General features: G+C 36.3%; 1 long non-coding RNA gene across 1 annotated transcript; it reads left to right on the top strand.

Annotated features, from left to right (window-relative positions):
* The first annotated feature begins 11,158 nt into the window (after positions 1-11,158).
* Positions 11,159-14,185, top strand: LOC307187224. The gene is made up of 3 exons (XR_013828553.1): positions 11,159-11,767; positions 13,778-13,831; positions 14,171-14,185. It is a non-coding gene; the product is annotated as an uncharacterized lncRNA (long non-coding RNA).
* The last annotated feature ends 8,917 nt before the right edge of the window (positions 14,186-23,102 follow it).

Here is a 23,102-nt window from a genome sequence, read left to right as displayed (position 1 = left end):
GGGAACTATGCTGAAGCCTGCAAAAAGGAGACCCCAAACACAGTAAGTTAAGCAAAATGAGAAGACAAAGAAACACACAGCAGATGAAGGAGGAAAGTAAAAACCCACCAGACCTAACAAATGAAGAGGAAGTAGGCAGTCTACATGAAAAAGAATTCAGAATAATAGTAAAGATAGTAAAGATGATTCAAAATCTCGGAAATTGAATGGAGAAAATACAAGAAACGTTTAACAAGGACCTAGAAGAACTAAAGAGCAAACAAACAATGATGAACAACACAATAAATGAAATTAAAAATTCTCTAGAAGGGATCAATAGCAGAATAACTGAGGCAGAAGAACGGATAAGTGACCTGGAAGATAAAATAGTAGAAATAACTACTGCAGAGCAGAATAAAGAGAAAAGACTGAAAAGAATTGAGGAGAGTCTCAGAGACCTCTGGGACAATATTAAACGAACCAACATTTGAATTATAGGGGTCCCAGAAGAAGAAGAGAAAAAGAAAGGGACTGAGAAAATATTTGAAGAGATTATAGTTGAAAACTTCCCTAATATGGGAAAGGAAATAGTTAATCAAGTCCAGGAAGCACAGAGAGTCCCATACAGGATAAATTCAAGGAGAAACATGCCAAGACACATATTAATCAAACTATCAAAAATTAAATACAAAGAAAAAATATTAAAAGCAGCAAGGAAAAAACAACAAATAACATACAAGGGAATCCCCATAAGGTTAACAGCTGATCTTTCAGCAGAAACTCTACAAGCCAGAAGGAAGTGACAGGACATATTTAAAGTAAGGAAAGGGAAAAAACTACAACCAAGATTACTCTATCCAGCAAGGATCTCATTCAGATTTGATGGAGAAATTAAAAACTTTATGGCCAAGCAAAAGCTAAGAGAATTCAGCACAACAAAACCACCTTTACAACCAATGCTAAAGGAACTTCTCTAGGCAGGAAGCACAAGATAAGGAAAAGACCCACAATAACAAACCCAAAACAATTAAGAACATGATAATAGGAACATTCATATCGATAATTACCTTAAATGTAAATGGATTAAATGCTTCAACCAAAAGACATAGACTGGCTGAATGGATACAAAAACAAGACCCATATATATGCTGTCTACAAGAGACCCACTTCAGACCTAGGGACACATACAGATGGAAAGTGGGGGGATAGAAAAAGGTATTCCATGAAAATGGAAATCAAAAGAAAGATGCAGTAGCAATTCTCATCGCAGACAAAATAGACTTTAACAAAGGCTATTACAAGAGACAAAGAAGGACACTACATAATGATCAAGGTATCAATCCAAGAAGATATAACAATTGTAAATATTTATGCACCCAACAGAGGAGCATCCCAGTACATAAGGCAAATACTAACAGCCATAAAAGGGAAAATTGACAGTAACACAATCATAGTAGGGGACTTTAACACCCCACTTTCACCAGTGACCAGATCATCCAAAATGAAAATAAATAAGGAAACACAAGCTTTAAATGATACGTTAAACAAGACGGACTTAATTGATATTTATAGGACATTCCACCCAAAAATGACAGAATACAGTTTCTTCTCATGTGCTCATGGAACATTCTCCAAGATAGATCATATCGTGGGTCACAAATCAAGCCTTTGTAAATTTAAGAAAATTGAAATTGTATGAAGTATCTTTGCTGACCACAACGCTATGAAACTAGATATCAATTACAGGAAAAAAATCTGTAAAAAATACAAACACATGGAGAATAAACAATACACTACTTAATAACCAAGAGATCACTGAAGAAATCAAAGATGAAATCAAAAAATACCTAGAAACAAATGACAATGAGAACATGATGAGCCAAAACCTATGGGATACAGCAAAAGCAGTTCTAAGAGGGAAGTTTATAGCAATAAAATCCTACCTTAAGAAACAAGAAACGTCTCAAATAAACAACCTAACTTTACACCTAAAGCAATTAGAGAAAGAAGAACAAAAAAAACCCAAATTTGGCAGAAGGGAAGAAATCATAAAATTCATATCAGAAATAAATGAAAAAGAAATGAAGGAAACAATAGCAAAGATCAGTAAAACTAAAAGCTGGTTCTTTGAGAAGATAAACATAATTGATAAAACATTAGCCAGACTCATCAAGGAAAAAAAGGGAGAAGACTCAAATCAACAGAATTAGAAATGAAAAACGGGAGGAGGAACCAAGGTGGCGGAGTAGAAGGACATGTTCTCACTCCCTCTTGCAAGAACACCAGAATCACAACTAGCTGCTGGACAGTCTTCGAAAGGAAGACACTGGAACTCACCAAAAAAGATACCCCACATCCAAAGACAAAGGAGAAGCCACAATGAGATGGTAGGAGGGGCGCAATCACAATAAAATCAAATCCCATAACTGCTGGGTGGGTGACTCACAGGCTGGAGAACCCTTATACCACAGAAGTCCACCCAATGGAGTGAAGGTTGTGAACCCCACATCAGGCTTCCCAAAATGGGGGTCCGGCAACAGGAGGAGGAATTCCTAGAGAATCAGACTTTGAAGCCTAGTGGGATTTGATTGCAGGACCTTGACAGGACTGGGGGAAACAGAGACTCCACTCTTGGAGGGCACACACAAAGTAGTGTGCGCATCGGGACCCAGGGGAAGGAGCAGTGACCCCAGTGGAGACTGAACCAGACCTACCTGCTAGTGTTGGAGGGTCTCCTGCAGAGGCGGGGGGTGGCTCTCTTTCACCGTGGGGACAAGGACACTGGCAGCAGAAGTTCTGGGAAGTACTCCTTGGCATGAACCCTCCCAGAGTCAGCCATTAGCCCCACCAAAGAGCCCAGGTAGGCTCCAGTGTTGGGTTGCCTCAGGCCAAACAACCAACATGGAGGGAACCCAGCCCCACCCATCAACAGTCAAGTGGATTAAAGTTTTACTGAGCTCTGCCCACCAGAGCAACAGTCAGCTCTACCAACCACCAGTCCCTCCCATCAAGCCTCTTAGATAGCCTCATCCACCAGAGGGCAGACAGCAGAAGCAAGAAGAACTACAATCCTGCAGCCTGTGGAACAAAACCCACATTCACAGAAAGATAGAGAAGATGAAAAGGTAGAGGGCTATGTATCAGATGAAGGAACAAGATACAGCCCCAGAAAAACAACTAAATGAAGTGGAGATAGGGAACCTTCCAGAAAAAGAATTCATAATAATAATAGTGAAGATGATCCAGGACCTTGGAAAAAGAATGGAAGCAAAGATCAAGAAGATGCAAGAAATGTTTAACAAAGACCTAGAAGAATTAAAGAACAAACAAACATAGATGAACAATACAATAACTGAAATGAAAACTACACTAGAAGGAATCAATAGCAGAATAACTGAGACAAAAGAATGGATAAGTGACCTGGAAGACAGAATGGTGGAATTCACTGCCACGGAACAGAATAAAGAAAAAAGAATGAAAAGAAATGAAGACAGCCTAAGTGACCTCTGGGACAACATTAAATGCAACAACATTCACATTATAGGGGTCTCAGAAGGAGAAGAGAGAGAGAAAGGACCAGAGAAAATATTTGAAGAGATTATAGTCAAAAACTTCCCTAACATGGGAAAGGAAATAGCCACCCAAGTCCAGGAAGCGCAGTGAGTCCCATACAGGATAAACCCAAGGAGAAACATGCCAAGACACATAGTAATCAAACTGGCAAAAATTAGAGACAAAGAAAAATTATTGAAATCAGCAAGGGAAAAACAACAAATAACATACAAGGGAACTCCGAGAAGGTTAACAGCTGATTTCTCAGCAGAAACTCTACAAGCCATAAGGTAGTGGCATGATACACTTAAAGTGATGAAAGGGAAGAACCTACAACCAAGATTACTCTACCTGGCAAGGATCTCATTCAGAGTAGATGGAGAAATCAAAAGCTTTACAGACAAGCAAAAGCTAAGAGAATTCAGAATCACCAAACCAGCTCTACAACAAATGCTAAAGGAACTACTCTAAGTGGGAAACACAAGAGAAGAAAGTACCTACAAAACAAATCCAAAACAATTAAGAAAATGGTGGTAGGGACATACATATCAATAAATACCTTAAACGTGAATGGATTAAATGCTCCAACCAAAAGACACAGGATTGCTAAATGGATACAAAAACAAGACCCAGATATATGTTGTGTACAAGAGACCCACTTCAATCCTAGGGACACATACAGACTGAAAGTGAGGGGTTGGAAAAAGATATTCCATGCAAATTGGAAATCAAAAGAAAGCTGGAGTAGCAATACTCATATCAGATAAAAGAGACTTTAAAATAAGGGATGTTACAAGAGACATGGAAGGACACTACATAATGATCAAGGGATCAATCCAAGAAGAAGATATAACAATTATAAATATGTATGCACCCAACATAGGAGCACCTCAATACCTAAGGCAACTGCTAACAGCTATAAAAGAGGAAATTGACAGTAACACAATAACAGTGGGGGATTTTAACACCTCACTTACGCCAATGGACAGATCATCCAGAAGGAAAATAAATAAGGAAACAGAACCTTTAAATGACACAATAGACCAGATAGATTTAATTGATATTTATAGGACACTCCCTCCAAAAACAGCAGATTACACTTTCTTCTCAAGTACGAATGGACATTCTCCAGGATAGCTCATATCTTGGGTCACAAATCAAGCCTCAGTAAATTTAAGAAAATTGAAATCATATCAAGCATCTTTTCGGACCACAGCACTACGAGATTAGAAATGAATTACAGGGAAAAAACCGTAAAAAACACAAACAGAAGGAGGCCAAACAATACGTTACTAAATAACCAAGACATCAGTGAAGAAATCTAAAACAAAATCAAAAAATACCTAGAGCCAAATTACAATGAAAACACGATGATCCAAAACCTGTGGGATGCAGCAAAAGCAGTTCTAAGAGGGAAGTTTATAGGTATACAAGCCACCTCAAGGAACAAGAAAAATCTCAAGTAAACAATCTAACATTACACCTAAAGCAACTAGAGAAAGTACAACAAACTAAACCCAAAGTTAGCAGAAGAAAAGAAATCATAAAGATCAGAGCAGAAATAAATGAAACAGAATCAAAGAAAACAATTGCAAAAAAAATAATAAAACTAAAAGCTGGTTCTTTGAGAGGATAAACAAAATGGATAAACAATTAGCCAGACTCATCAAGAAAAAGAGGGAGAGGACTCAAATCAATAGAATTAGAAATGAAAAAGGAGAAGTTACAACAGGCACCACAGAAATACAAAGCATCCTAAGAGACTAGTACAAGCAACTCTATGCAATAAAATGGACAACCTGGAAGAAATGGACAAATTCTTAGAAAGGTATAACCTTCCAAGACTGAACCAGGAAGAAACAGAAAATATGAACAGACCAATCACAAGTAATGAAATTGAAACTGTGATTAAAAATCTTCCAACAAACAAAAACCACGGACCAGGTGGCTTCACCGGTGAATTCTACCAAACATTCAGAGAAGAGCTAACACCCATCCTTCTCAAACTCTTCCAAAAAATTGCATAGGAAGGAACACTCCCAAACTCATTCTATGAGGTCATCATCACCCTGATACCAAAACCAGACAAAGATACTACAAAAAAAGAAAATTACAGACCAATATCACTGATGAACATAGAGGCAAAAATCCTCAACAAAATACTAGCAAACAGAATCCAACAACACATTAAAAGGATCATACACCATGATCAAGTGGGATTTATCCCAGTGATGCAAGCATTCTTCAATATATGCAAATCAATCAATGTGATATACCATATTAACAAACTGAAGAATAAAAACAATATGATCATCTCAATAGATGCAGAAAAAGCTTTTGACAAAATTCAACACCGATTTATGATAAAAACTCTCCAGAAAGTGGAACCTACCTCAACATAATCAAGGCCATATACCACAAACCCACAGCAAACATCATTCTCAATGGTGAAAAACTGTGAGCATTTCCTCTAAGATCAGAAACGAGACAAGGATGTCCACTCCCACCACTATTATTCAACATAGTTTTGGAAGTCCTAGCCATGACAATCAGACAAGAAAAAGAAATAAAAGGAATACAAATTGGAAAAGAAGAACTAAAACTGTCACTGTTTGCAGATGACATGACACTATACATAGAGAATCCTAAAAATGCTACCAGAAAACTACTAGAGCTAATCAATGAATTTGGTAAAGTTGCAGGATACAAAATTAATGCACAGAAATCTCTGGCATTCCTATACACTAATGATGAAAAATCTGAAAGAGAAATTATGTAAACACTCCCATTTACCATTGCAACAAAAAGAATAAAATACCTGGGAATAAACCTGCCTAGGGAAACAAAAGACGTGTATGCAAAAAACTATAAGACACTGATGAAAGAAATTTAAAGATGATACCAACAGATGGAGAGATATACCATGTTCTTGGATAGGAAGAATCAACATTGTGAAAATGACTACAGTACCCAAAGCAATCTACAGATTCAATGCAATCCCTATCAAATTACCAATGGCATTTTTTATGGAACTAGAACAAATCATCTTAAAATTTGTGTGGAGACACAAAACACCCTGAATAGCCAAAGCAGTCTTGAGGGAAAAAAACGGAGCTGGAGGAATCAGACTCCCTGACTTCAGACTATACTACAAAGCTACAGTAATGAAGACAATATGGTACTGGCACAAAAACAGAAACATAGATCAATGGAACAAGATAGAAAGCCCAGAGATAAACCCATGCACCTATGGTCAACTAATCTATGACAAAGGACACAAAGATATACAATGTAGAAAAGACAGTCTATTTAGTAAGTGGTGCTGGGAAAACTGGACAGCTACATGTAAAAGAATGAAATTAGAACACTCCCTAACACCATACACAAAAATAAAATCAAAATGGATTCGAGACCTAAATGTAAGACCGGACACTATAAAACTCTTAGAGGAAAACATAGGAAGAACACTCTTTGACATAAATCATAGCAAGATCTTTTTTTTTTTTTTGCAGTACATGGGCCTCTCACTGTTGTGGCCAGTCCCATTGCGGAGCACAGGCTCTGGACGCGCAGGTTCAGCAGCCATGGCTCACTGGCCTAGCCGCTCCGCGGCATGTGGGATCTTCCTGGACCGGGACACGAACCTGTGTCCCCTGCGTCGTCAGGTGGACTCTCAACCACTGCGCCACCAGGGAAGCCCAGCAAGATCTTTTTTGATCCACCTCCTATAGTAATGGAAATACAAACAAAAATAAACAAATGGGACCTAATGAAACTTAAAAGCTTTTGCACATCAAAGGAAACCATAAATAAGACGAAAAGACAACCCTCAGAAGGGGAGAAAACTATTTGCAAATGAATCAACAGACAAAGGATTAATCTTTAAATTATATAAACAGCTCATTCAGCTCAATATTAAAGAAAGAAACAAGGCAATCCAAAAATGGGCAGAAGACCTAAATAGACATTTCTCCAAAGAAGACATACAGATAGCCAAGAAGCACTTGAAAAGCTGCTCAACATCACTAATTATTAGAGAAATGCAAATCAAAACTACAGTGAGGTATCACCTCATACCAGTTAGCATGGGCATCATCAGAAAATCTACAAACAACAAATGCAGGAGAGGGTGCGGAGAACAGTGAACCCTCTTGCACTGTTGGTGGGAATGTAAATTGATATAGCCACTATGAAGAACAATATGGAGGTTCCTTAAAACACTAAAAATAGATTTAGCATATGATCCAGCAATCCCACTACTGGGCATATACCCAGAGAAAACCATAATTCAAAAAGACACATGCACCCCAATGTTCATTGCAGCTCTATTTACAATAGCCAGGTCATGGAAGCAACCTAAATACCCATTGACAGATGAATGGATAAAGAAGATGTGGTATATATATACAATGGAATATTACTCAGCCATAGAAAGGAACGAAATCGGGTCATTTGTTGAGACGTGGATGGATCTAGAGACTGTCATACAGAGTGAAGTAAGCCAGAAAGAGAAAAACAAATATTGTATATTAACACATGTATGTGGAACCTAGAAAAATGGTACAGATGAGCTGGTGTGCAGGGCAGAAGTTGAATCATAGATGTAGAGAACAGACATATGGACACCAAGGGGGGAAAACTGTGGTGGGGTGGGGATGGTGGTGTACTGAATTGGACGATTGGGATTGACATGTATACACTGTTGTGTACAAAATTGATGACTAATAAGAACCTGCGGTATAAAAAAAAAAAACAGAACAACTAATACTATGCTTACATTGGGTTATTTGTATGTAAATATGTTAATATAAATGTTTCAGACATTACATGAAATTTCTAAAAATCTTATATGTTCTGGTATAATGTTATAAGTCATAATTCTAGTTATTACTTTAAAATGTATATCTCAGAAATAACTAAATTTCCTTGTCAATTGCATTATTATGAACTTTCATCAAATCTTCAACCGTGGTCATTTTTAAGTCTTTTGTCATTTACAGACAGTTTTGGGTGTACTCTGATGCTTTTGCAAATATGTTCCTGTAAAAGGGTTTCATTTTCAAGGAATTCATGGAAAGGACTCTGACAAGTACAGGTTACTGGTAATTGACTGCGCTGCTGAACTGAATGAATAAGCATTTTCAGAATTTTAATGGAAAACTGATGAACTCATAAAACTGCTAACAAAAGATCAAGATAAAAAAAATTATTTACATGGGACTGAGTGAACTGATGAGGATGATTATAATTGTTGTGACTTTCTGTTTGAATTTAAAAAAAAATCCCACAAGGACTCAGAGGCAAAAAATATACAAATCAATTTTCACTGCAAAGTAAAGGAGTTGTTACAGTGGAGGATTACTGGACTGAATGTAAATATTATCTCATATGAGTGTGTTTATTGTTTGGTAATTGCAATCATTGTTGCTTTTGTTGTGGTCATATATTTACAATGCTTGGTGTCAGTCTATCTCTTGTAAAAAAAAAATATAGTGTGTGTGTGAGAAAAAAAAAAGAAATGAAAAAGGGGAAGTAACAACTGACACTGCATAAATACAAAGGATCATGAGAGATTACTACAAGCAACTCTATGCCAATAAAATGGACAACCTGGACGAATTCTTAGAAATGCACAACCTTCCAACACTGAACCAGGAAGAAATAGAAAATATGAACAGACCAATCACAAGTAATGAAATTGAAACTGATTAAAAATCTTCCAACAAACAAAAACCCAAGACCAGATGGCTTCACAGGCGAATTCTATCAAACATTTAGAGAAGAGCTAATACCTATGCTTCTCAAACTCTTCCAAAATATAGCAGAGGGAGGAACACTCCCAAACTCATTCTATGAGGTCATCATCACCCTGATACCAATACCAGACAAAGATATCACAAAAAAAGAAAACTACAGACCAATATCACTGATGAACATAGATGCAAAAATCCTCAACAAAATACTAGCAAACAGAATCCAACAGCACATTAAAAGGATCATACACCATGATCATGTGGAGTTTATCCGAGGAATGCAAGGATTCTTCAATATACACTAATCAATCAATGTGATACACCATATTAACAAATGAAGGAGAAAAACCATATGATCATCTCAATAGATGCAGAGAGAGCTTTTGAGAAAATTCAACACCCATTTATGTTAAAAGGCCTTCAGAAAGTTGGCACAGAAGGAACTTACCTCAACATAATAAAGGCCATATATGACAAAACCACAGCTAACATCGTCCTCAATGGTGAAAAACTGAAAGCATTTCCAGTAAGATCAGGAACAAGACAAGGTTGCCCACTCTCACCACTATTATTCAACATAGTTTTGGAAGTTTTAGCCACAGCAATCAGAGAAGAAAGAGAAATAAAAGGAATCCAAATCGGAAAAGAAGTAAAACTGTCACTGTTTGCACATGACATGATACTATACATAGAGAATCCTAAAGATGCCACCAGGAAATGACTAGAGCTAATCAATGAATTTGGTAAAGTTGCAGGATACAAAATTAATGTACAGAAATCTCTGGCATTCCTATACACTAATGATGAAAAATCTGAAAGTGAAATTAAGAAAACACTCCCATTTACCACTGCAACAAAAGGAATAAAATACGTAGGAATAAACCTACCTAAGGAGACAAAAAACCTGTATGCAGAAAATTATAAGACACTGATGAAAGAGATTAAAGATGATACCAACAGATGGGGAGATATACCATGTTCTTGGATTGGAAGAATCAACATTGTGAAAATGACTATACTACCCAAAGCAATCTACAGATTCAATGCAATCCCTATCAAACTACCACTGGCATTTTTCACAGAACTAGAACAAAAAAATTCACAATTTGTATAGAAATAGAAAAGACCCCGAATAGCCAAAGCAATCTTAAGAAAGCAAAATGGAGCTGGAGGAATCAGGCTCCTGGACTTCAGACTGTACTACAAAGATACAGTAATCAAGACTGTATTGTACTGGCATAAAAACAGAAATATAGATCAATAGAACAGGATAGAAAGCCCAGAGATAAACCCACACACATATGGTCACCTTATCTTTGACAAAGGAGGCAAGAATATACAAGGAGAAAAGATAGCCTCTTCCATAAATGGTGCTCGGAAAACTGGACAGCTACATGTAAAAGAATGAAATTAGAACACTCCCTAACACCATACACAAAAATAAACTCAAAATGGATTAAAGACCTAAATGTAAGGCCAGACACTATCAAACTCTTAGAGGAAAACATAGGCAGAACCCTCTATGACATAAATCCACAGCAAAATCCTTTTGGACCCAACTTCTAGAGAAATGGAAATAAAAATAAAAATAAACAAATGGGACCTAATGAAACTTCAAAACCTTTTCACAGCAAAGGAAACCATTACCAAGATGAAAAGACAACCCTCAGATTTCGAGAAAATATTTGCATATGAAGCAACTGACAAAGGATTAATCTCCAAAATTTACAAGCAGCTCATGCAGCTCAACATCATAAAAACAAACAACCCAATCCAGAATGGGCAGAAGACTGAAACAGACATTTCTCCAAAGAAGATATACAGATTGCCAACAAACACATGAAAGAATGCTCAACATTGTTAGTTATTAGAGAAATGCAAATCAAAACTACAATGAGATATCATCTCACACTGGTCAGAATGGCCATCATCAAAAAATCTACAAACAATAAATGCTGGAGAGGGTGTGGAGAAAAGGGAACCCTCATACACTGTTGGTGGGAATGTAAATTGATACAGCCACTATGGAGAACAGTATTGAGGTTCCTTAAGAAACTAAAAATAGAACTACCATATGACCCAGCAATCCCACTACTGGGCATATACCCTGAGAAAACCATAATTCAAAAAGAGTCATGTACCACAATGTTCATTGCAGCTCTATTTACAGTAGCCAGGACATGGAAGCAACCTAAGTGTCCATCGACAGATGAATGGATAAAGAAGTTGTGGCACACATATACAAAGGAATATTACTCAGCCATAAAAAGAAACGAAATTGAGTTATTTGTAGTGAGGTGGATGGACCTAGAGTCCGTCATACAGAGTGAAGTAAGTCAGAAAGAGAAAAACAAATACCATATGCTAACACATATGTATGGAATCTAAAAAAAAAAAAAGGTCCTGAAGAACCTAGGGGCAAGATGGGAATAAAGATGCAGACCTCCTAGAGAATGGACTTGCGGACACAGAGAGGGGGAAGGGTAAGCTGGGAGAAAGTGGGAGAGTGGTAGTGTATATATGGGCATATATTCACTATGAAATGTAAAATAGATAGCTACTGAGAAGCAGTCGCTTAGCACAGGGAGATCAGCTTGGTGCTTTGTGACCAGCTAGAAGGGTGGGATAGGGAGGGTGGGAGGGAGGGAGATGCAAGAGGGAAGAGATATGGGGATATATGTATATGTATAACTGATTCATTTTTTTATAAAGCAGAAACTAACACACCATTGTAAAGCAATTATAATCTAATAAAAATGGTAAAAAAAATTATTTAGATGATCTTTGGAAACATTGTTAATAGATTGGCACGCACCCTGCTTTACTATAGCAATATACCTACTGAGAAGGCTAGAGGCTCATGCCTGCCAATCAGAATACCCTGTTCTATGGAATATGCTAGAGATACAACTACACAGTATTTAATTTTTAACCCTTGTTTACCCAGATTTTACCCTTCTGAAAGCATTGGGTGTTGCAAACTTACAGTTTATCTTCTATCAGTTTATCATTACAGTTTATCTTCTATTAATTTATCCTCCCAATAGGATTTGAATCTGTACACCCTTATTCACAGTAGTAATACATTTGTATATAATCATTTAGATTGGATACCTCTCTAAAGAGTTGATCAAATGTGGTGTTTATGGTAAGCTTAGATTTCAGAAGTTTACGTTATACTTACTTTCTACTCAAATTCTAGGTAATTTCAACTGACTTGTTATGGTAAAATTTTAAAAATACCTACTACATTCAGCAGTTCTTAAAGAAGAAATTATTTTTACTATAACCCATAGTTTAAAATGTTTAAAATTTAAAGAGAATGCCTAATTAATTCTAGCCATTCTTGAATCCACCACCATAATTCAGAGCCCATTTTTTTCTTTGAGTGAAATCTTCAAGAATTACATTTGTCAAATATTTATGCTGTCAATATGTTTGTTTTGTTTCTGCAATGAGATGATCAGCTTGAACAAATTGTACAAGTGTTATCAGAAGTAAGAGCTCAGTATCAATTCCATCAAAATGAAAATAATTGTTTTCTGAAGATCTCTTTCAATATTCAAGTGGATAATGCTTAGTAAGTCTACCCTGCAGGTTCTGCCAAATGTATTTTGGGAGTAACTCATCTGGAAATGCCATTAAGGTGGAGTCCTCCTCAAATTTAAATTGTTGTCAGCACTCATGTGATATTGAGAGATACTAAAGTACACTCTTTTAAATTTTCCAGTTAACTTATGATGCAGAACTCTGAGGAATTAATTCTGTTTTAGTTCAGAGCCTTGGGAAGGGCTAAAGCTGCTTTTTGAGAGAAGGCTGGGTTTTCATCTCAACTGCTGTGCAGCTGGGCAAGAATACAGATAACTTATTCAATATTTATATAAAATATAAATTATTCAATATTTATATAAACATAAATCTCATTAACTACACAGCCAGTAGCTAAGTCGTAAGGAAATCAGTTCGTTAAAAAAAAAAAAAAACCCAAAATGTCTTCACTTCAGACATTTATAAAAACCTCAGTTTTCAAAAGATGTTACATATACTATGCTTTAGCAGGTCATCCGAGATAAACAATTATTTTTCTAAAATTTTTAATCTCCCCTCTGCTGTAACCCAAATTAGTAGAAAGCTACACAATCCAGTACTCCAAAAGGTTGTCATTTCAGTGATATTTTTTTCATTTCATTGACTGATTCATTTATTCATTCCATTAACACTTGTTGATCTCCTACTAGGAGCTCTTTCAGGCATGAGTTGTAAACCTAACAAAGACTCTGAACTTGTGCACCATCTTGAGTGATGTGGATACCCAGTACTGGATGACAGGAACTATAAAAGAATAAAGGAGAGATTAGGTTTTTTGTACTATATTTATTAATATTACCCTGAATGCCAACATGAGGTTTCTGGAGCAGAGAAGATTTATCACTACTTATTTATAGTAGATAATAATGTGTTGTTTCCCTTGTGCTACAACGTCCTCCCTCCAGGGCAGAGCAGTAAGAGCCAGATGTTACTCTACACATACTGGGTCTGAATTGTAGGTGAGTAAGCCCTCCTCTTCCCCCAAAAGAAAATGAATATGGACATTGATATAGGAGAGAGGGGCAGCTGTTTTCCTTCCTCTTTTGAGAGAGCTTCCTTGGAAAAGTAATGGAGAGAATGCTGAGTCCTCACTTTTTGAAATGTCTCCATGGTCCTGGGTCTCAACTCCCCTTGAAATGTAAACACATACCTCTGGGAAGTAAATCTCTCTGGAGTTCTTATTATTTATTCCACCATAAATTACCTTCTAAGGGTTGCATTTTAGCTCAGGTTCGAAGTTTCAGTAAAATTTTCTCAGAAAGCCCTACTGTGCAGAAACAAAAATATTTTCTCAACAGCCCCACAAGAAGGCTATGGGATAGAGTGTTTGATGAGTTCCTTTAGACTGATTTGTCAGCTGTGACCTCTCTGAGGAAGTGATCTGAGCTGAGATCTAAAAGGCAAGAAGGAGTCGGCTGTGTGAACATCTGTGGAAATGAAACATCTGGCATAAAGATCTTAAGGTGAGAATGAGCTTGGAATGTTTCAGTAACCAAAAGAAAGCCACTGTGGTTGGAATATAATGAAGAGAATGAACAGATGTATATTCAGAGCAGTAGAGAGTAGCCAGATCATACTAGGCTTCATAGAATGTGTAAAGGATTTGAATTTAATTATAAATATAATAGGAAGCTATGGGAGCGTTTTTGAGCAAGGGGGATGCAGGGAAAACCATGAGGAAGATACTACAATAGTCTAAGGGAAAACAAGAAGAGTTTTGGATTATTTGTTAGTAGTAGATATAGAGAGGTGGGAATTTTACTTATTCAGTCATTTCTTTATTACTTCCCCATTTATCAAATGTACTGGGTGCCTACTATGTGCTATGTAGACATGTGCAAAGTTCAAGGGACATCATTGATTGAAAGATTGACATGATTTCTGTCTTCCTGAAATTTATGATGCAGAGAGGCAGAAAATACTGTGTTTGGGATTGTAGGAGATGACATGGAAACAAGGAGGAGCATCTAAACCAGAGTGGGGCAAGGACACATAAAGGAAGTCTGAGTGTTAAGGTTGTGTTCAGCTGTGTCACAGAAAGTCAGTTGATGTGCTTATTTTGTTCTTTTATTTTGCTTTATTTTTCATGTAACATTGAGTCTGGAGGCAGACAGTAATCCAGGGTTGTTGTTATGGTGACGTGACAGCATAACAACAACCTTAGTGTTGTTGTTAGGCTGTCACCCTTAGTGCAAGGCCGTTGTCCTCATATTTACAAAAAATGCTACGGCCCTTCTAGATATCACTTTTCAATCTAGGAAGAGAGACAGGGAAAAGATAAAGGGCAAAAGATACATTGACTAGGTTTGCTCAGTCTGTTAGGAAGACAACGCTCTGAAAAGCCCAACCCTCAACTGTCACGTATACCTCTTTGTTCAGAAGTAGTCACATGCCCATCTGCAGATTCACGGGAGCGTGGAAAGCTAAGTATTTTTAAGTAGAAACATTACCCACTAAATTAATTTGTATTCATTTAGAAAGGAAGGTGTAATGAATTGATATTTGAGGGCAATTAAAAATGTCAGGCACAGGGATGATTTCTATGACTTGAAAGAAAGAAAAATTCTAAGAAGACCATTGAGACACTTACAGAAAAGAAAAAATTCCTGTCATTTAACCTTTTCTTTTCAATGCTAATTTTTTAAAAGAGCCGTGATAAGAAGCAGTATAAAAAAGAATGTCTGTGTTCTTCATTTTCTGTGAAGTTGCTATTGAAGATAGTGTTCATATTTTAGTTAGTGCTCCTTTATAGACTCTTGAACTAAATCCCTCTTTCGCTGTTTGACTCTTGTCCTTTACCGTTTTTTATAATAGCATGATTATAAAGCAGATATTATTTATATCCACATCTCTTACTTATAATATCCCTTAAATCAATTTAGAAATAGGTAGAAACCACTTACTTCAGCCATGACTGAAAAAAAAATAAACAAATGTAATAATATAGTGAGCTTAGGAAAAATGCATTTGATCCTTAAGAGATTTTCTTAACTAAATATCTAGTACAATGGACTTTGGAGTTAGTCTCCAGTAAACAGAATACATGGCTTTTGACAAAAACAGACCCACATTTATCACTGGCCAGAATATTACCCTTGTAATATAGAAATTATACAAAATAAAATTAATTTAAAAACATTGTAAATTATCAAAGGTATTAATTTGATCCCTTAATTTCAGACTATATGGAGTATTTGTTTCCTGACCCTTCTGAATCTTTATAGCTTGCATTTCTTAAAACTGAAGGAAGGCATACCTCCTTGACAAGCAGGAAAATTACTTAGGATGAGTATCAGTAAATAACCCTTGCCCATGGGATTTCCATGTATTGCTGAAGTAGTGATTATAAACTGACTCTATCAAAGTTGTTTATTCCAGCAATGCCACTTCTTGATTTCAAGGTGAGAGCTCAACTGTGGGTCCAGATAGACAAATAAACAAAATTAATTTTCACAAATAACCTTCCATGATCATGTGATTCAAATGTGGATATTTGGTGGTCTCATGCCTCAGAGAACACAGGAGATGTTGGACAATGCTTAGGACAAAAATCACTACCAAGATGGCACTAGGCAAGGTTTATACAAGCCTAACACCATTGATTGGACATTGTACAAATTATTCTTGGGAACTCATTACATCTGTATAAAACTCATTTTCCAGATTACTGATTATATTCTTAAAGGCAATCATTTTAGTGTTTAATTTCATGTTTGATAATTCGGAGAGTTCCCCATTTACTGTACATTTTGTTTCCTTTTTCATCTTGATTGTACATTGATTTGATTGAACATTAGTATGTGGAACCATTCCTGCAATCTGGCTTTTGGCATTTATAGACTGGACATTTATCATTGCCTTACCACTGTGAAGACATTTTAATTGTTATATTCAGATAATGAATAGATATTTGCTCAGAGAGGAGTTGAGAATCAGTATTGGGCAAATACAGGCATTTCTTTACTTTGTCTTTATGTTACCATACAGATTATTATTAAAATTACAATCATTTTCATCTCACATTCTTCAGTTAAACCTGAAACTCAGAATATTACAGAAGAATTCTTTTCAAAAAATAAAGAGGTGATCAAAAATGTATATGTGCCTTTAATGCAATAGATTGCTAAGTACTCCAATATTTCATCTGCACACTCACAAAATATTACCTCACTCACTCAGTTTCTAAAGCCTGTTAGGCTCCTGATGGTACAAATGGAGTGAACTTTCAGCAACCTAGCACTGGGCTTCAGAAATGGTGAAATCAGGAAGCCACTTAGAGTTTAATCTCCTGTCTATTAAGAATTCTTTTGGAGAAACATAAGAGTCACGGTTTGGCACCTACAAGTGCATAGGAAACCTGTTGAGTGGAAACTGGCCCAGGTACCTAAGTCCTGAATGGATTCCTTGTTCATGAAAGGCTTGCTACACATGCTTATGTTCTGAAAGAGCGTGGGGGGGGTGTGGGAAGAGTGGTCAGATGGGAATACCAATAGATTTCTGTGACATTTCAAAATGTAATAACGTTCACCTTCCAAAATATTTATTTGGCAAAAAGAAAATTATTTGACCTAATCATTGTTTATATAAAGGTTAACACATGTTTTAGGAAATAATTTTTAAAGGACACCAGATCCTAAGAAAGAACTGTGTTTGCGAACACTCTTTCAGTGTCCTTAATACACCCATCTATTTTCTTGTGAGAAAGGAACACACTGGGTTCAGATAACACAAGGTGGTTGCAAATGTTTGTTTTACATAGACTATTTAACTATAGGATGAAAAAATGGGAGCTGGAGGCAAATTGGATTCTACTTCTCCAAAGCTGAGAGAATAGAAAAGAAAGCCTTTGCCCAGCAGAATTAGCAGATGGTCTAAATCTCCTTGGGGTACATGGGCTCAATTTAATATTGATTTAAGATTTCTCATTCAAAGGGTTTAGCCTCTCCTGAGAATTTAATAAGCTAGGTAAGAATAAACTGTGTCATTCAATTTGAGCATTATAATTTGTCTAGTATGATTCAAAAGAGTTATTAAGGTAGCTTTTTATGCTTGGGAAAAACAATAGCAACACGGTGTCCAGCAGTCACATTAGCTATGGCTGGTGTAGACCACTTCCTTAGAAAGTCAGATCTTAGATTCATCTGACTTCAAAAACTAGCCTTGATGAAGCAAGCATGATTCTATCGCATGATTCTATCCTCTGTATTTGAGATAAATCTGAGCAGACAGTGAATACATGGGAGCCCAGAGGCAAAACTCCAAAAGAATCATTCAGCCAAGAATAATGAGTTGACTATAATAAGATAAAGTTTATTGTGAATAAATATAAATTCCTTCATTTCGAGTGCAGACAAATAAAAACTTTTGAGAAAAAATCTGTAAATATATAAGATAGGGGAGATGGAATTTAGCAGCAACATGTATAAAATTAGCCTACTGTATTAGGGCTCTCCAAAGAAAAGAACCAACGGTATAATATATTCTTTCTCTCTCTCTCCCTCTGTCTCTAAATATATATATATTTTACATATATATTTACTGTTGGCTGTATGGAGAGGGCTTAGAAGGTAAAACATTTAAAAGGTTTCTTTAAAATGATGATGGAGAAAAATTGATTAATATTTTTCCATTTATGAAGCTCAGGGAGTGAATACTTGTCCATATACATTGTAATTTCATCCATAATTGATATGTTTCTGTAGGTCAAAACCATAGATTAGAAAAACTAGAAACTGTTAATTTTGTTCTTTATTTCTTATCCTCTGTTTTGTTAGGATAAAGCCACAAAATACCTTCCTGAATGTATCAAAAAAGTAACTATGATGTTATGACTTTGAAATGATTATAATAAAACTAACATCAAGACGGTACCTTTGGACGTACCATTTTTCCCCTTCACGATGTGGTACTTTTTATATGATAAAAATATATACGTGAAACTGTGATGTTGGGCCTCATGGACATTCAGTATTATGTATAAATGGACATAGGAAATTCACTCTGTGACTCAGGAAAATGCCACTACTGGCTAATTGAGCAGTACTGTCTAAAAGAACAAGATTTTAACAGGAAACTGTCTCATTTTTTTCTAGTAAGAAAATACCATTGACTATTACGACTTCTAGACAACGTGGCAAACTAGTAGCTTAAAGATTTAATCCAGTCCAAATATGTGCAAATGATTTTAAAACATGAGACCGCACATAAAATGTGGGTAGTTTCAAATGATCTACTCTTTCCTTGAAAAATTGGAATGTCTGGCAATGTTGAGTAATGTATTCCTGCATTGCAAAAGTCTCCTGAAAGAGTGTAGCCATTGCTTCGTGCCCTGGAATTGGATACAGTTCCAGCTTCTCACCCAATGTGCCCATGTGCCCCTTCACCAGGTAGTTTGCATCACTCATTTACATTACCTTCCAGCCCTTGTAGTCCTTGAAGTTTGTTTACTGTCTTCGAAAAGAGGTGATGCTCAATTTAACTAAAGAGTTCAGAACAAACTCCCACCATCCTCGAATGTGTGTTGAAACGATTGCATTAGCCTACGTTTCTAGCTTAGAAATTTCTTAGAATCCTTGGTTTTAAAAAGAATGGGCCCATTTTATTATGACAATAGTGATATGATTAGAACAATTTTTCCTACCATTATCTAGTTTGTGGCTTTCAACATAGATTTGCTGGAAATACAAACCACAGTTTCAGTGCTTTTATTGGCAAATTGGGCTGTATTGGTGAACTGATACAGTAATTTCAGTTTTATAGCCACCAGCACTCCAATTTACAATTATTTTAAATTTAATGCTTTTGATTAGGCATTTCCAGAAATGAGTGTGCCTAAGTAATCTAAGAAACAAGGAAATGCCTTATAAATCTAGGATGATTTAAAAGTTTTCTTAAAGTTATTCAATACCAGATACCTAATAAAGCTAGTTCCTGGAATTGATCATCTATAAATAAATAACTACCAAGAAACTGTAGTACTATAAATACTGTAATAACCATGAATTCTTCATTGAAAACATCTAGAATATGTTAGTACATTGTATATAAGAAGAATCTCTAAAAATACCTGAAAAAACAAACAGAGGTTTAAGTATCCTGAGACATATGAGCAACAATATACCAGTATTTCCACTGATGGTCTTAAAGTAATAAATTCAACATTCCTCTAATAACATTTTCCCCTTTTGTGGTACAATAATACATTCAATACAATAAAATTTTAGTGTAGCCTGTAGCTGCTTGCTAACTTATCAACCAACAATTTATGCTGATCAAGAAGCAAGGCTAATTTATTTGGCTTTTAGACTCTTGAGATTAGAAATATTTGGTTAAATTACTTGTTGAATTGGGAAATCGATTGCACTTATGCGTAAAGCTTGTTTGGGTCCTCTTTCAAGTATGGCTGAATCTGTATGTATAATTTGTCTACAGTGCTGCATGGTCTGAAATCCCATTAAGACATAGAGCCAATTTCTTTGTGTATAAGAATACATGGGGGGACTTCCCTGGTGGCACAGTGGTTGAGAGTCTGCCTGCCGATGCAGGGGACACGGGTTCGAGCCCCGGTCTGGGAAGATCCCACATGCCGCGGAGCGGCTGGGCCCATGAGCCATGGCCGCTGAGCCTGCGCGTCTGGAGCCTGTGCTCCGCAACGGGAGAGGCCACAGCAGTGAGAGGCCCGCGTACCGCAAAAAAAAAAAAAAGAATACATGGGCTACAACTGGTTTTGTTAGTGCCTGAAAAAACTATAACACTTCTACAATGTAGGTCTGCAGTAGGAAACCTGTTAGGGTGCATCTATGAGATGCCTACATGCCAACTGAAAATGAAAAGTAAAGTAAATTTGTTGGGGAGAATCTCTGATGTCAAAAACTATTTTCTGGGGACTTTCCTCGTGGGCCAGTGATAAAGAATCCTCCTTACAATGCAGGGGAAGCAGCTTTGATCCCTGGTCAGGGAGCTAAAATCCCACATGCCATGGGACAACTAGGCCCACGCGCCACAACTGCTGAGCTCACGCGCCTCAACTAGAGAGACCCTGTGCTGCAAACTACAGAGCCTACACGCTCTGGAGCCCACGTGCCACAGCTAGAGAGAAGCCCACGCACTACAATGAGGAGCCCGCATGCCTCAACAAAGATCCTGAATGCTGCAACTAAGACCCAATGAAGCCATAAATAAATAAATAAATAAAATAAATAATAATTAAATCTTAAAAAAAGATAGTTTCTGGCTGCTGGATTAACTGATTATATCAAAGTTTAAAAATCGACATATATATATATATATATATATATATATATATTTATGAGATCCTTTATATATTGAGCTCAGGTCCATCTTAAAAAGAACTCTGAAAATGAGACTAAACATTTGGGTGATACAAACTTTATCAAGCACAGAGGTTTAGAGCTACAAAATTCTTATATTTATTTTATAATACCATTCTTTATTGTGAAGATAAAACTTTGCTTTAATAGAAAATTATGCTAAAACTAGTCTTATTTGCCTTTTCCTTTAACTTTGAAAAAAACATATTTATATCCCCACTTTCAAATACATTTTCTGTAATTTGTCACTGTTTTTCTTCATTCATTCATTTATTCAAAATATATTATCGAGTGCCTCTTATGGGCCAGGCTTTCTCCTGAGTACTAGGGAAGCATTAGGGAACAAGAAGAACCTACAGTGGGGATTACATTCAGGTATGTGTCTGGAGGGAGAAGACATAAATAAGTTAAGTTATGTAGTATGTTAGAAAATAAGTGCTATAAAACTGGATAAGATGGAATCATTCAGGACGCAGTTGTACATAGTGAAGTGAAGAGGGCAAAGACTGAGCCCTGGAAGCAGTTCCGTCACTGAGAGATAACTGTGAGACTACAGTGGAAATCAACCTTTATCCCTTCCCCAATACACAGAGTGCTGGCGAATGTCAACTTCATCATTCTAGGTTTGACTCTAATAATAAAAAGTCAAAAATCTCACCTTCATGTCCCACACCAGAAAGATACTTTTATTAAATGACAGAAAAACCTAACTCTCCTGTAAGCAAGGTCCTAAAATACCGACTTATTAACTATGCTCTATTATTGCTCCATGTGACAAGGAGGGCTTTTTACTTTCATTTTCTAGCTGGAGGAATTCAGTCATTGAGGTTTTAGTTATATGATTTTTAAAGGAAGTTGGGAGTGAGCCATCTAGTTTGAGAAAACAGAAGTCAGGGTGCCTTCCTAGTCTAAATTCAGTCTTTTTTAGGTACTAAAGGGCACTGGTCACTTTTTCTGATTATGAAACATCCTTTTCTGGACAGGATGACTGTCAGATTTCCACTTCTGATGCTATCAGATACTGATGAATATTTTATGGGGCTAAATTATTCTCTGATACAAGCATATGTTGCATATACAACTAATCACTATTCAACCAATTCACACAGCCTATAAGACAAGAAATCCTCTTAATAAAGGGGCTCAGAGTTTTCAAATAGCTGATACAATTTTCCCTTGGAAGTTTGTGGAATTGCTGTTCACTACATTTTTAAAGCAAAGTAGTAACTAATACTGTCAGCTGCTTTATCTCAACTATTTTATATTTTCCTTGAGAAAGCCTCTAATGGAATTTCTCTCTTTTTAGCTAACCAACTTGTAGGGTATGTGTGTAATGGTATTCAATATTTATGAAATGTTCATTTTCTCATAGGATAGAAACTGCTAATTTTTTTATGTAAATGACAGAATTTATTAATTGCTACTTGAAGCTGTTGCATTTTTATTTAACTTTTAAAATGGTGGAGAACATGGCAGAGATGTGTTCAAAGTAAAACCTGAAACATCGCTTGAAAACATCTCACTCAAAAGCTTCATTATGGAGTAAAACAGCCTCTGGAGAATGATGCTGCAGTTCTGTCAGCATAATTAGGAAGGCCTAAAAAGAAGTTTCCTAGAATTGTTTTTATGTTTTTAATCAAGAAAATACAAAGAGTTTTATATTGATGGTATTCAAAAAGTTGGTAGGTTCATGTATCTCATATTTACTCAGGAGGAGAATGGTATTATAACTATGCTTGTTTATGGAATTGACACTTCCCTGAAAAACATGAACCTGAATTTGTCTGGTGTAGAAAGCACCAAACTCCCTTTCAATACTAAACAGGAGATAAAACGCAATGTGAATAGCCTCTGTCTATTATTTTTTAGTAGTTATATTAGCTTTAAATTCACTTACCAT

Source organism: Stenella coeruleoalba (genome assembly GCF_951394435.1).
Source record: "Stenella coeruleoalba genome assembly, chromosome: 5".
Classification (NCBI taxonomy): domain Eukaryota; kingdom Metazoa; phylum Chordata; class Mammalia; order Artiodactyla; family Delphinidae; genus Stenella; species Stenella coeruleoalba.
Note: the sequence above shows the minus strand (reverse complement) of the source record. Positions and strands in the feature narration are given on the sequence as shown.